General features: G+C 42.6%; 1 protein-coding gene across 1 annotated transcript in view; it reads right to left on the reverse strand.

The window, feature by feature from the left end:
• Positions 1-3719, reverse strand: part of LOC139405969 (kelch-like protein 32) — a 33868-nt gene extending 30149 nt beyond the window's left edge. The window contains exon 1 of the mRNA XM_071148428.1: positions 3575-3719. The gene's annotated coding sequence lies outside the window, so the exon portion shown is untranslated. The remainder of the gene's footprint in view (positions 1-3574) is intronic.
• Positions 3720-10534: the final 6815 nt, after the last annotated feature.

Below are 10534 nucleotides of genomic sequence, written 5' to 3' on the forward strand. Positions count from 1 at the left end.
ACCTGCTCCACTGCAGCCTCGTCGATGAGAATGGGGGCGTGCTCGGTCCTCTTTTTCCTGTAGTCCATAATCATCTCCTTTGTCTTGATCAAGTTGAGGGAGAGGTTGTTGTCCTGGCACCCCACTGCCAGTTCTCTGACCTCCTCCCTATAGGCCGTCTCATTGTTGTCGGTAATCAGGCCTACCACTGTTGTGTCATCAGCAAAATTAATGGTGATGGTAAATGCACCACCATCAAGCAGCTTAAGGAAGAGATCCTCCGACTGCTCGCTGGGCTGCGAGAAAAGGATAACCTGCTTTCTAAGTACACAACCTTGAGAGCCCAGGCAAACCGAATCTCAGTTATAAATGCTTGCGGGTAAAAGCAAGCAAGCATGAGTCGGGTGGAGTTGATCTGCCCCAATCCAACGGACAGATGTTAAGCTCAACTCTGCAGCTCATGTGAGACTGGACACTCAAGGCATAGGAGATAGGTAAAGGCAGTCTGGCCACCCTTCATCTATCCGAGAAGATCCAATCTAGCTATCAAAGTTTTGGCCCACTTGAGACGGACCTACCAGCCCCGGGAGTCAGCACAGATCCTGGGAGTATACCACCAGCCCGTGGCCACCTAGTGGCACCCTTCCCCCATTGCCACCACAGTTCAGGAGGTTGCTTCAACCTTCCTGGTGTTTCCGACGCCATCGGAATTTCGTGATTACGATTACGTCGCTGCAACTCCCCAATGGGCTCGGGACAGGCGAAAGTCGAGTGATGCGTCCTCCGAAATATGACCTGCCAAACTGCGCTTCTTAACACCTGCTCGCTAATCCCAGAAACCAGCTGCACAAGTTAAAGCTTGGTTGCAAATGGGTCTTCCAAATGGACAATGACCCCAAGCATACTTCCAAAGTTGTGGCAAAATGGCTTAAGGACAACAAAGTCAAGTTATTGGAGTGGCCATCACAAAGCGCTTACCTCAATCCTATAGAAAATATGTGGGCAGAACTGAGAAAGTGTGAGCGAGCAAGGAGGCCTACAAACCTGACTCAGTTACACCAGCTCTATCAGGAGGAATGGGCCAAAATTCACCCAACTTATTGTGGGAAGCTTGTGGAAGGCTACCTGAAACGTTTGAGTCAAACTATTTGTAGGCAATTCTACCAAATACTAATTGAGTGTCTGTAAACTTCTGACCCACTGGGAATGTGATGAATGAAATAAAAGCTGAAATAAATAATTCAATCTGCTATTATTCTGACATTTCACTTTCTTAAAATAAAGTGGTGATCCTAACTGACCTAAGACAGGGAATTTTTACTAGGATTAAATGTCAGGAATTGAGAAAAACTGAGTTTAAATGTATTTGGCTAAGCTGTATGTAAACTTCTGACTTCAACTGTATGTTACCCCTTGGCAGCGTTATCAGAAAGCATGGCATTGATTTTCACTGCCACCTAGACGATACACAGCTTTACATTTCTGTATCACCAGAGCCATTTCTGACCCATCCATGATTTTATTACAAGCAGGCTTGACTACGTTAATGCTTTCCTGTCTGGTCTAACCAAGAAAGCCATTGGTTAACTGCAAAACATACAGAATGCTACACACATTACACTGGTTTCAAAGTCTCTGCACTGGCTGCCTGTGCATTTTAGAATACATTTTAAGATTATTCTATTGGTTTTTAAATCATCCCACAATTGTGCACCCCAATACATATCAGTCATGCTTTTGAGTTATGTACCCAGTAGGTAGCTCAGGTCCTCTGGCACTGGCATTTTAGCTATCCGAAAGCCTAGGACCAAGAGGCATGGAAAGGTAGGCCTTAGTTACTATGCCCCCAGCCTCTGGAATAGCCTGCCAGAGAATCTGATGGGGGCTGAAACTGTGGACACATTTAAAAGAGACACCTTTTTAGCTTTGCTTATACTTAGGGTACTTTTTTATTTATTTGTATTATTCAGTTTGCTCGTTTTTCTTGTTATTCTTTTGTTTTTAATCCTCTTATGTTGTTTGTGTAGTAATATATATATATATATATATATATAAAACCCTTTCCTGGGTAGCTTATATAAAACTGAAATCATTATAATACGCTGTATTTCTAATCATTGTATTTCTCATAATAACAAATTATATTTCTGATTTTTATTGCAGATAATGTTCAGCAGATGCCTTATCTGGTTGAGTTCAGCTGCAGCAGGGTGACACTTCTGCATAGATGTCTTGCTGGACTGTTGGTCTCTTCTGACTAGGGTGTTTTCCTGTTAGCATGGGTGGGTAGTGAGGTAAGGAATGCTGTCCACTCTGGAAGGGGCCCAATGGTGTAGGGTGGAGTGGTGCTGGTCTCTCTGGGTGGCTGATGGTCATGATCTTGGAGCATATAATGGCAGAGTTCCTCTTATTTTGGTTTTTGCTTTGTCCTAGAGCAGTTTCTTTCAGTTTCCTAGCAAAGATGTTGACACCTGTTTTTTTCAAGTGTACTAGGTCGTACATCAGCTGGGGGTGAATATCAAAGGGATTGTTCTTTAGGGAAACATTGTCAAAGAGAGCTCAGCTTTGTTGCTCGGAATAATGTGGAAGGGCACATCTCCATGTGGCAACAGGGTGGACATAGTAATTTTGGCTGCCACATGCTGCATTGCAGGAGGTACATGTCCTTGCATTGCCATCAAATCATTGATAAATCATGTTAAAATGCAAGAGTCATGGATTTACAAAGGCCTACAATACTATTTGGCCTGTAATGTGAAATCACGTCAGATGGCTTGTTGTGTGCGATCGATTACATTAAGGTAGGATACGCTATACATTTGTGATAATTTAATGATTATCTGAGTGCTTCAATTTTGGCCCACCTACATTTTTTTTCTGGCCCTGCCACCAATAGATTTCTGTCTACACCACTGGTTCACGGAGTGACCTTCAGATGCATGACCATAGGAATCAAGAGAACGAGAGAGAGTGACGGGATACCACATTACACATCTGTCCTGTCCAATACCTGCCTTTTATGCTGCTCCAGTGAAAATGCCACTTCTCGTTTTTCAAGCTTTGGACAAGTAGCCTAGGTTGGATATATGCTAACCTACTTTACTGTACCATATTTTATTGCCAAACATAATGTCCATACATGACTCGCGAATTGAACGATGTTTGATGGTTAACACGATATGGCCATGTTTATACATGGATAACGTAGCCTACAATTGACATCGCATGAAAAGTACGCGCTGGTAGATTAAATAGAAGCAGGCCGGCGGTGGTGAGTATTTAATCAGTGCCGCTTGAGCCCGTTTCAGCCGAGGAGTCCGCAGGCCTTGGTCATCCCCTCTTAAATATCAGAGCTGTCAAACGTTTCCTAGCAACAAGGCAGCGGATCGTTCGGCCGAGAGAGAAGAAAAAAACACGGGGTATTTGGGATAAACCCCGGTCTCACCAAAGTGTCCAGACCGCATAAACCTAGTCTCCGAATTGAACCCAAAACATATTTCCCGGTATAAATATGCACTTCTCGCATTTAATAACCACCCAAACCACGTATGCAGTAAGATTATCCTGATGATGCACACCCAACGAGTTTACGCACCTCATACGACTGTTCTCTGGCCCTGTCCCCTCAGCGGTTCCGTTTTGTTGACAAACTGTTTTCTCCCATTTGATATCCGTTCGTGTTGCATTTGTGGTGAGCAGTTGAAACGAGTGCTGGTAAACAAGTTGGTCTGCGGTTTTACAGTCAGTTGTCTTGGACACTTGAGATGGTTACATTGTATTAGCTAAATTGTCACATTCAAACCCCTCCTCTTGATGTGGTCACATGCATTCGGTCATGTGGTATACAGCGCCATCAAGTGGTGAAATTGCTGTATGAGTACGTCTAGTAGGTTATGGGGTTTAGCCGTTATATTTTATAGGCTAGTGATAGTCTATGGGCCCAATCGAGAAATGGTCCCAGTTTGTGCTCTTGATTTGAATCGATTTTTTAATTTGATTTTACCATTTAAAATACATGAAAATGTTAAACCAGGCATTTCAAATGTGCCGAATACAACAGGTGTAGTAGAGCTTACCGTGGAATGCCCATTACAAGCCCTTAACCAACAATGCAGTTCAAGAAATAGAGTTAAGAAAATATTTACTAAATAAACAAAAAAAAATAAAAAATAAGAAAATGACATAACAGTAAGGAGGCTATGTACAGGGGGTACAGGTACCGAGTCAATGTGCGGGGAACAGGTTAGTCAAGTTGTTTCCATTGTGGTCCTCTAGCCTACTCTGTTGTCATTGTGAAGCTAAACATTCCATACAGAGTTGGCAAGAGAGCAGAAACAGACTGGAAACCAGGCTAAGAAATGGGGCCTATCGAAATTGGTAAGTCTTTATGTCCAATACAACATTCACTGCAGTGCGTTTGAATAGTAAGGCCTATGCTAATTACCAGTTTACAAAATAATGTCAACCCATTTACTTATTTAGCCTAGAACTCTGTGTTTGGAGAATGAGCTGACAGCCCAACCTAGAACTGGCCTCCTGGCCAAACTGAGAAATCGGGGGAGAAGGGCCTTGGTCAGGGAGGTAACCAAGAACCTGATGGTCACTCTGACAGAGTTCCGAAGCTCCTCTGTGGAGTTGGAAGAACCTTCCAGAAGGACAACCATCTCTGCAGCACTCCACCAATCAGGCCATTATGGTAGAGTGGCCAGACGGAAGCCACCCTCAGTAAAAGGCACATGAAAGCCTGCTTGGAGTTTGCCAAAAGGCACCTATTGGACTCTCAGACCATGAGAAACAAGATTCCCTGGTCTGATGAAACCAAGATTGAACTCTTTGGCCTAAATGCCAAGCGTCACGTCCAGAGAAAACCAGGCACCACTCATCACCTGGCCAATACCATTCCTACAGTAAAGCACGGTGGTGGCAGCAGGGAGACTAGTCAGGATCGAGGGAAAGATGAACAGAGCAAAGTACAGAGAGATCATTGATTAAAACCTTTCCAGAGCGCTCAAGACCTCAGAGGGGGGGAAATAACAACCCTAAGCACAAAACCAAGACAATGCAGGATTGGCTTTGGCTTTGGGACAAGCCTCTGAATGTCCTTGAGTGGCCCAGCCAGAGCCTGGACTTGAACCCGATTGGACATCTCTGGAGAGACCTGAAAATAGCTGTGCAGCGACGCTCCCCATTAAACCTGACAGAGCTTGAGAGGATCTGCAGAGAAGAATGGGAGAATCTCCCCAAATACAGGTGTGCCAAGCTTGAAGAGTCATACCGAAGAAGACTCAAGGCTGTAATCCCTGCCAAAGGTGCTTCAACAAAGTAAACTGATATCAGTTTTTTTATTTTAATACATTTGCAAAAATGTATAAAAAACTGTTTTTGCTTTGTCATTATGGGGTGTTGTGTGTAGATTGATGAGGGAAAAACAATTTAATCCGTTTTAAAATAAGGCTGTAACTTAACAAAATATGGAAAACGTCAAGTGGTCTGAATACTTTTAGAATGCACTGTAGCTAGGCTAGCTAGCTAGATTATTTATAGTTAAAAATAATAAGGATCCACAGTAGGGAAAATATGAACTCCCTATGGACAGACCCCAGCCAATGTAAGTTAGTCTTTCAAATAATTTAGCTAGCTAGTTCCTGAACATTAACACCTTATTCTTCATCTGGTGTGGAATTGTTTTACTGACTCTGTCTCTGCATTATCCACAGGGTAACTGTCAATTTGTGAGTCTGGACACAGGAAGTTAAGGAATCTGCATTGTAAGTAGCAATTTGATTTTCATGATTATTTGTCACGACCTGATAGGTTAGGCTACCTGATTTGGTCGGTGTGCATTGTAGCTTTACCCTAACCTAATTAACATAACCTGCCACTTTCCATTGCATTTGAAATGCATTTAATTACATTTCTTGTACATACAGTTGAAGTCGGAAGTTTACATACACCTTAGCCAAATACATTTAAACTCAGTTTTTCACAATTCCTGACATTTAATCCTGGTAAAAATTCCCTGTCTTAAGTCAGTTAGGATCACCACTTTATTTTAAGAATGTGAAATGTCAGAATAATAGTAGAGAGGAGGATTTACTTCAGCTTTTATTTATTTCATCACATTCCCAGTGGGTCAGAAGTTTACATACACTCAATTAGTAGTTGGTAGCATTGCCTTTAAATAGTTTAACTTGGGTCAAACATTTCAGGTAGACTTCCAGAAGCTTCCTACAATAAGTTGGGTGAATTTTGGCCCATTCCTCCTGACAGAGCTGGTGTAACTGAGTCAGGTTTGTAAGCCTCCTTGCTCGCACACGCTTTTTCAGTTCTGCCCACATATTTTCTATAGGATTTGAGGTACGCGCTTTGTGATGGCCACTCCAATACCTTGACTTTGTTGTCCTTAAGCCATTTTGCCACAACTTTGGAAGTATGCTTGGGGTCATTGTCCATTTGGAAGACCCATTTGCGACCAAGCTTTAACTTTAACTGACGTCTTGAGATGTTGCTTCAATATATCAGCGTAATTTTTCAATTCCTCATGATGCCATCTATTTTGTGAAGTGCACCAGTCCCTCCTGCACCAAAGCACCCCCACAACATGATGCTGCCACCCCTGTGCTTCATGGTTGGGATGGTGTTCTTCAGCTTGCAAGCATCCCCCTTTTTCCTCCAAACATAACCATGGTCATTATGGCCAAACAGTTCTATTTTTGTTTCGTCAGAACAGAGGACATTTCTCCAAAAAGTACGATCTTTGTCCCCATGTGCAGTTGCAAACCGTAGTCTGGCTTTTTTATGGTGGTTTTGGAGCAGTGGCTTCTTCCTTGCTGAGCAGCCTTTCAGGTTATGTCGATATAGGACTAATTTTACTGTGGATATAGATACTTTTGCAATATGGTAGCAGCACAAAACATGGTACAAACATTATTGCGCACAGACAACAGCACCAAGGGCAAGAAGGTAGAGACAACAATAGATCATGCGAAGCAGCCACAACTGTCAGTAAGAGTGTCCATGATTGAGTCTTTCATGTTAGCACATGTTGTATACAAAAATACAGTTAAACATCACACAATGTATAAACCTATTACAGTTGTAGCAGGCCAATCCTGCTGGAGATCTGCTGGGTGTGCAGGGTTCTGTTTTAGACCAGCAATAACACACCTGATTCAATTCATCAAACCTAATGAGTTTATAATCAAGTGTGCTATTGCTGGGGTGGAACATAAGTCTGCTCCTTATTGTCCCTAGAATTTCTAAGCAAACAGTTGGAGGCAGAGCTTTCTCCTATAGAGCTACATTTTTATGGAATGGTCTGCCCATCAATGTGAGAGACTCGTTGTCCTGTTAGGGTGCGAAGGTGAAGGGCAAGGCACTGGAGTGACAAACCACCCTTGCTGTCTCTGACTGGCTGGCGCCCCTCTCCCCACTGGGATTCTCTGCCTCTGACCCTATTACAGGGCATAGTCACTGGCTTACTAATGCTCTTCCATGCCGTCCCTAGGAGGGGTGCGTCACTTCAGTGGGTTGAGTCACTGATGTGATCTTCCTGTCTGGTATTGCGACCCATCGGGCTCGTGCGGTGGAGGAGATCTTTGTGGGCTATTCTCAGCCTCGTCTCAGGTAGTAAATTGGTGGTCTGTTGATATCACTCTAGTGGTATGGGGGCTGTGCTTTGGCAAAGTGGGTGGGGTTATATCATGCCTGGTTGGCCCTTTACGGGGGTATCGTCGGGATAGCGCCACAGTGTCCCCATCCTCCCGTCTCAGCCACCGTCTCAGCCACTATGCTGCAATAGTTTATGTGCCGGGGCTAGAGTCAGTCTGTTATATCTGGTGTAATTCTCCTGTCTTATCTGGTGTCCTGTGTAAATGTAAGTATGCTCCCTTGAATTCTCTCTCTCTCCCTCTCTCCCTCCACTCCCGGAGGTCCTGAGACCTAGGACCATGCCTCATGAATACCTGGCCTGATGACTCCTGGCTGTCCCCAGTCCACCCATTTGTGCTGCTGCTCCAGTTTCAATTGTCTGCCTGCGGCTATGGAACCCTGACCTGTTCACCAGACGTGCTACCTTGTCCCTGACCTGCTGTTTTCGACTCGCTCTCCCTCTCTCTACCGTTCCTTTCTGCCTCGAACATCTTTCATGCTCGGCTATGAAAAGCCAACTAAGGTTGCATCCTCTACAACTACTGTGATTATTAATTGACCCTGCTGGTCATCTATTAACCTTCTGAACATATTGAAGAATAATCTGGAATTAATGGCTATGTACTCTTTTAAATCTCTACCCGGCACAGCCAGAAGAGGACTGGCCACCCCTCAGAGCCTGGTTCCTCTCTAGGCTTCTTCCTAGGTTCCTGTCTTTCTAGGGAGTTTTTTCTAGCCACCGTGTTTCTACATCTGCATTGCTTGCTGTTTGGGTTTTAGGCTGGGATTCTGTAAAGCACTTTGTGACATCTACTGATGTGAACAAGAATTTGTTCTTAACTGACTTGTCTAGTTAAATTTAAAGAAATGGCTTTATAAATACATTTGACTGATTGATTGCTCACCCAGTAGATCAGGCATCAATAGAGCCATGTTGGACACTGCTGGTATGGAGTTTTTTTTGTTCACCTAAAACTATGCTTTAGTAATACTAGCCTTGCTTACTACACATCTTTACATACACTACCATTCAAAAGTTTAGGGTCACTTAGAAATGTCTATCACGGATCCCTCCGGAACTGTGTCATTACGCACACCTGGTCCCCATTCCCACTGAATGTATTTGCATAAATGTGCCCTTTGTTTCACCATTGGGTTGTCGATTATTGTTCCAATGCCCGTTGGTTGTGTGAGTACCGGTGCTGTGTTGTTTTGGCTTTCATGCCAAGTGTATTGCGCAGATGATTATGGGTCTCGTCGCAGTATTGAGGGAGAGAGTCTCCTAATCCCCAAAAATGGGAGAATTAAACAATATTTATATTTTTGAGAATGTGGGAACGGTCCGTGGACACTTAAGGGACAGTCATGTCGAGTGTGTTTCATTTGGTGATCTCATGAAGGACAGGAAACACACATAACTATATCTCTTAATGTGTACATTTCCCAGCTGTCAGGTGTTTCCTCCAGCTTCTTCACAAGGTCCTTTGCTGTTGTTCTGGGATTGATTTGCACTTTTCGCACCAAAGTACATTCATCTCTAGGAGACAGAACACATCTCCTTCCTGAGCGTTATGACGGCTGTGTCGTCCCATAATGTTTATACTTGCGTACTATTGTTTGTACAGATGAACGTGGTACCTTCAGGCGTTTGGAAATTGCTCCCAAGGATGAACCAGACTTGTGGAGGTCTACAATTTTTTGTCTGAGGTCTTGGCTGATTTCTTTTGATTTTCCCATGATGTCAAGCAAAGAGGCACTGAATTTGAAGGTAGGCCTTGAAATACATCCACAGGTACACCTCCAATTGACTCAAATGATGTCAGTTAGCCTATCAGAAGCTTATAAAGCCATGACATAATTTTCTGGAATTTTCCAAGATGTTTAAAGGTACAATCAACTTAGTGTATGTAAACTTCTGACCCACTGGAATTGTGATACAGTGAATTGTAAGTGAAATAATCTGTCTGTAAACAATTGTTCAAAAAATTACTCATGTCATGCACAAAGTATACGTCCTAACCGACCTGCCAAAACTATAGTTTGTTAACAAGAAATTTGTGGAGTGGTTGAAAAACGAGTTTTAATGACTACAACCTAACTGTATGTAAACTTCCGACTTCAACTGTATCGGCTATGAGTTTCCCGCTCTTGAGTGGTCCACACCCCCTTTCCTTTGTCGTCATATCAGTCATATCAGTTTTGTCCGCTACGGGATTTTTTCTTTGCGTCATGTTAAGTGAGCCATGTATGAACTAATTGTGTGCGTTTTAAGTAATTCCGTGATTGATTAAGTTAGTTAGAAAATAAATAAATGAGGCCAATTTGTTTTTTGCTGGTTCATGATTTTATGCTAGGGTTCGTGCAGATATCCAAGGGTTTGCGACGTTCAGTAATGACACTGATGAGGTAATACAATTCATTAATAAGCAACTGTTTTGATAAGATAAGAACATCTGAAGAGTTATATTTTGGGAAATTGTCACTATAAACAAATTTTCCGTGGTGCCCCGACTTCCTAGTTAATAAAAGTTACATGTTTAGTTTAATGGCGTAATTAAAATACACATTGATTATTGATTTGATAATATACAGTCTTCACATTTAATGATATTCCAGATATGACAAGATCATTGGCCATTTTAATAAATGGACCACTAGTCACTTTAATAATGCTACTTTAAAGAACATTTACATATCTCACATTACTCATCTCATATGCATATACTGTATCCTTCACTATCTATTGCATCTTAGCCGCTCTATCACTGCGCATCCATATATTTTATACAATATATATTCTCATCCCATTCCCTAGATTGTGTGTATTTGGTTTTGTTGTGGAATTTGTTAGATATCAGGTTTTGTTGTGGAATTGTTAGTGTAACGGCTCTCGTTGGATCTCTAA

This window comes from Oncorhynchus clarkii, chromosome 3 (genome assembly GCF_045791955.1).
Source record: "Oncorhynchus clarkii lewisi isolate Uvic-CL-2024 chromosome 3, UVic_Ocla_1.0, whole genome shotgun sequence".
NCBI classification, from domain to species: Eukaryota; Metazoa; Chordata; class Actinopteri; order Salmoniformes; family Salmonidae; genus Oncorhynchus; species Oncorhynchus clarkii.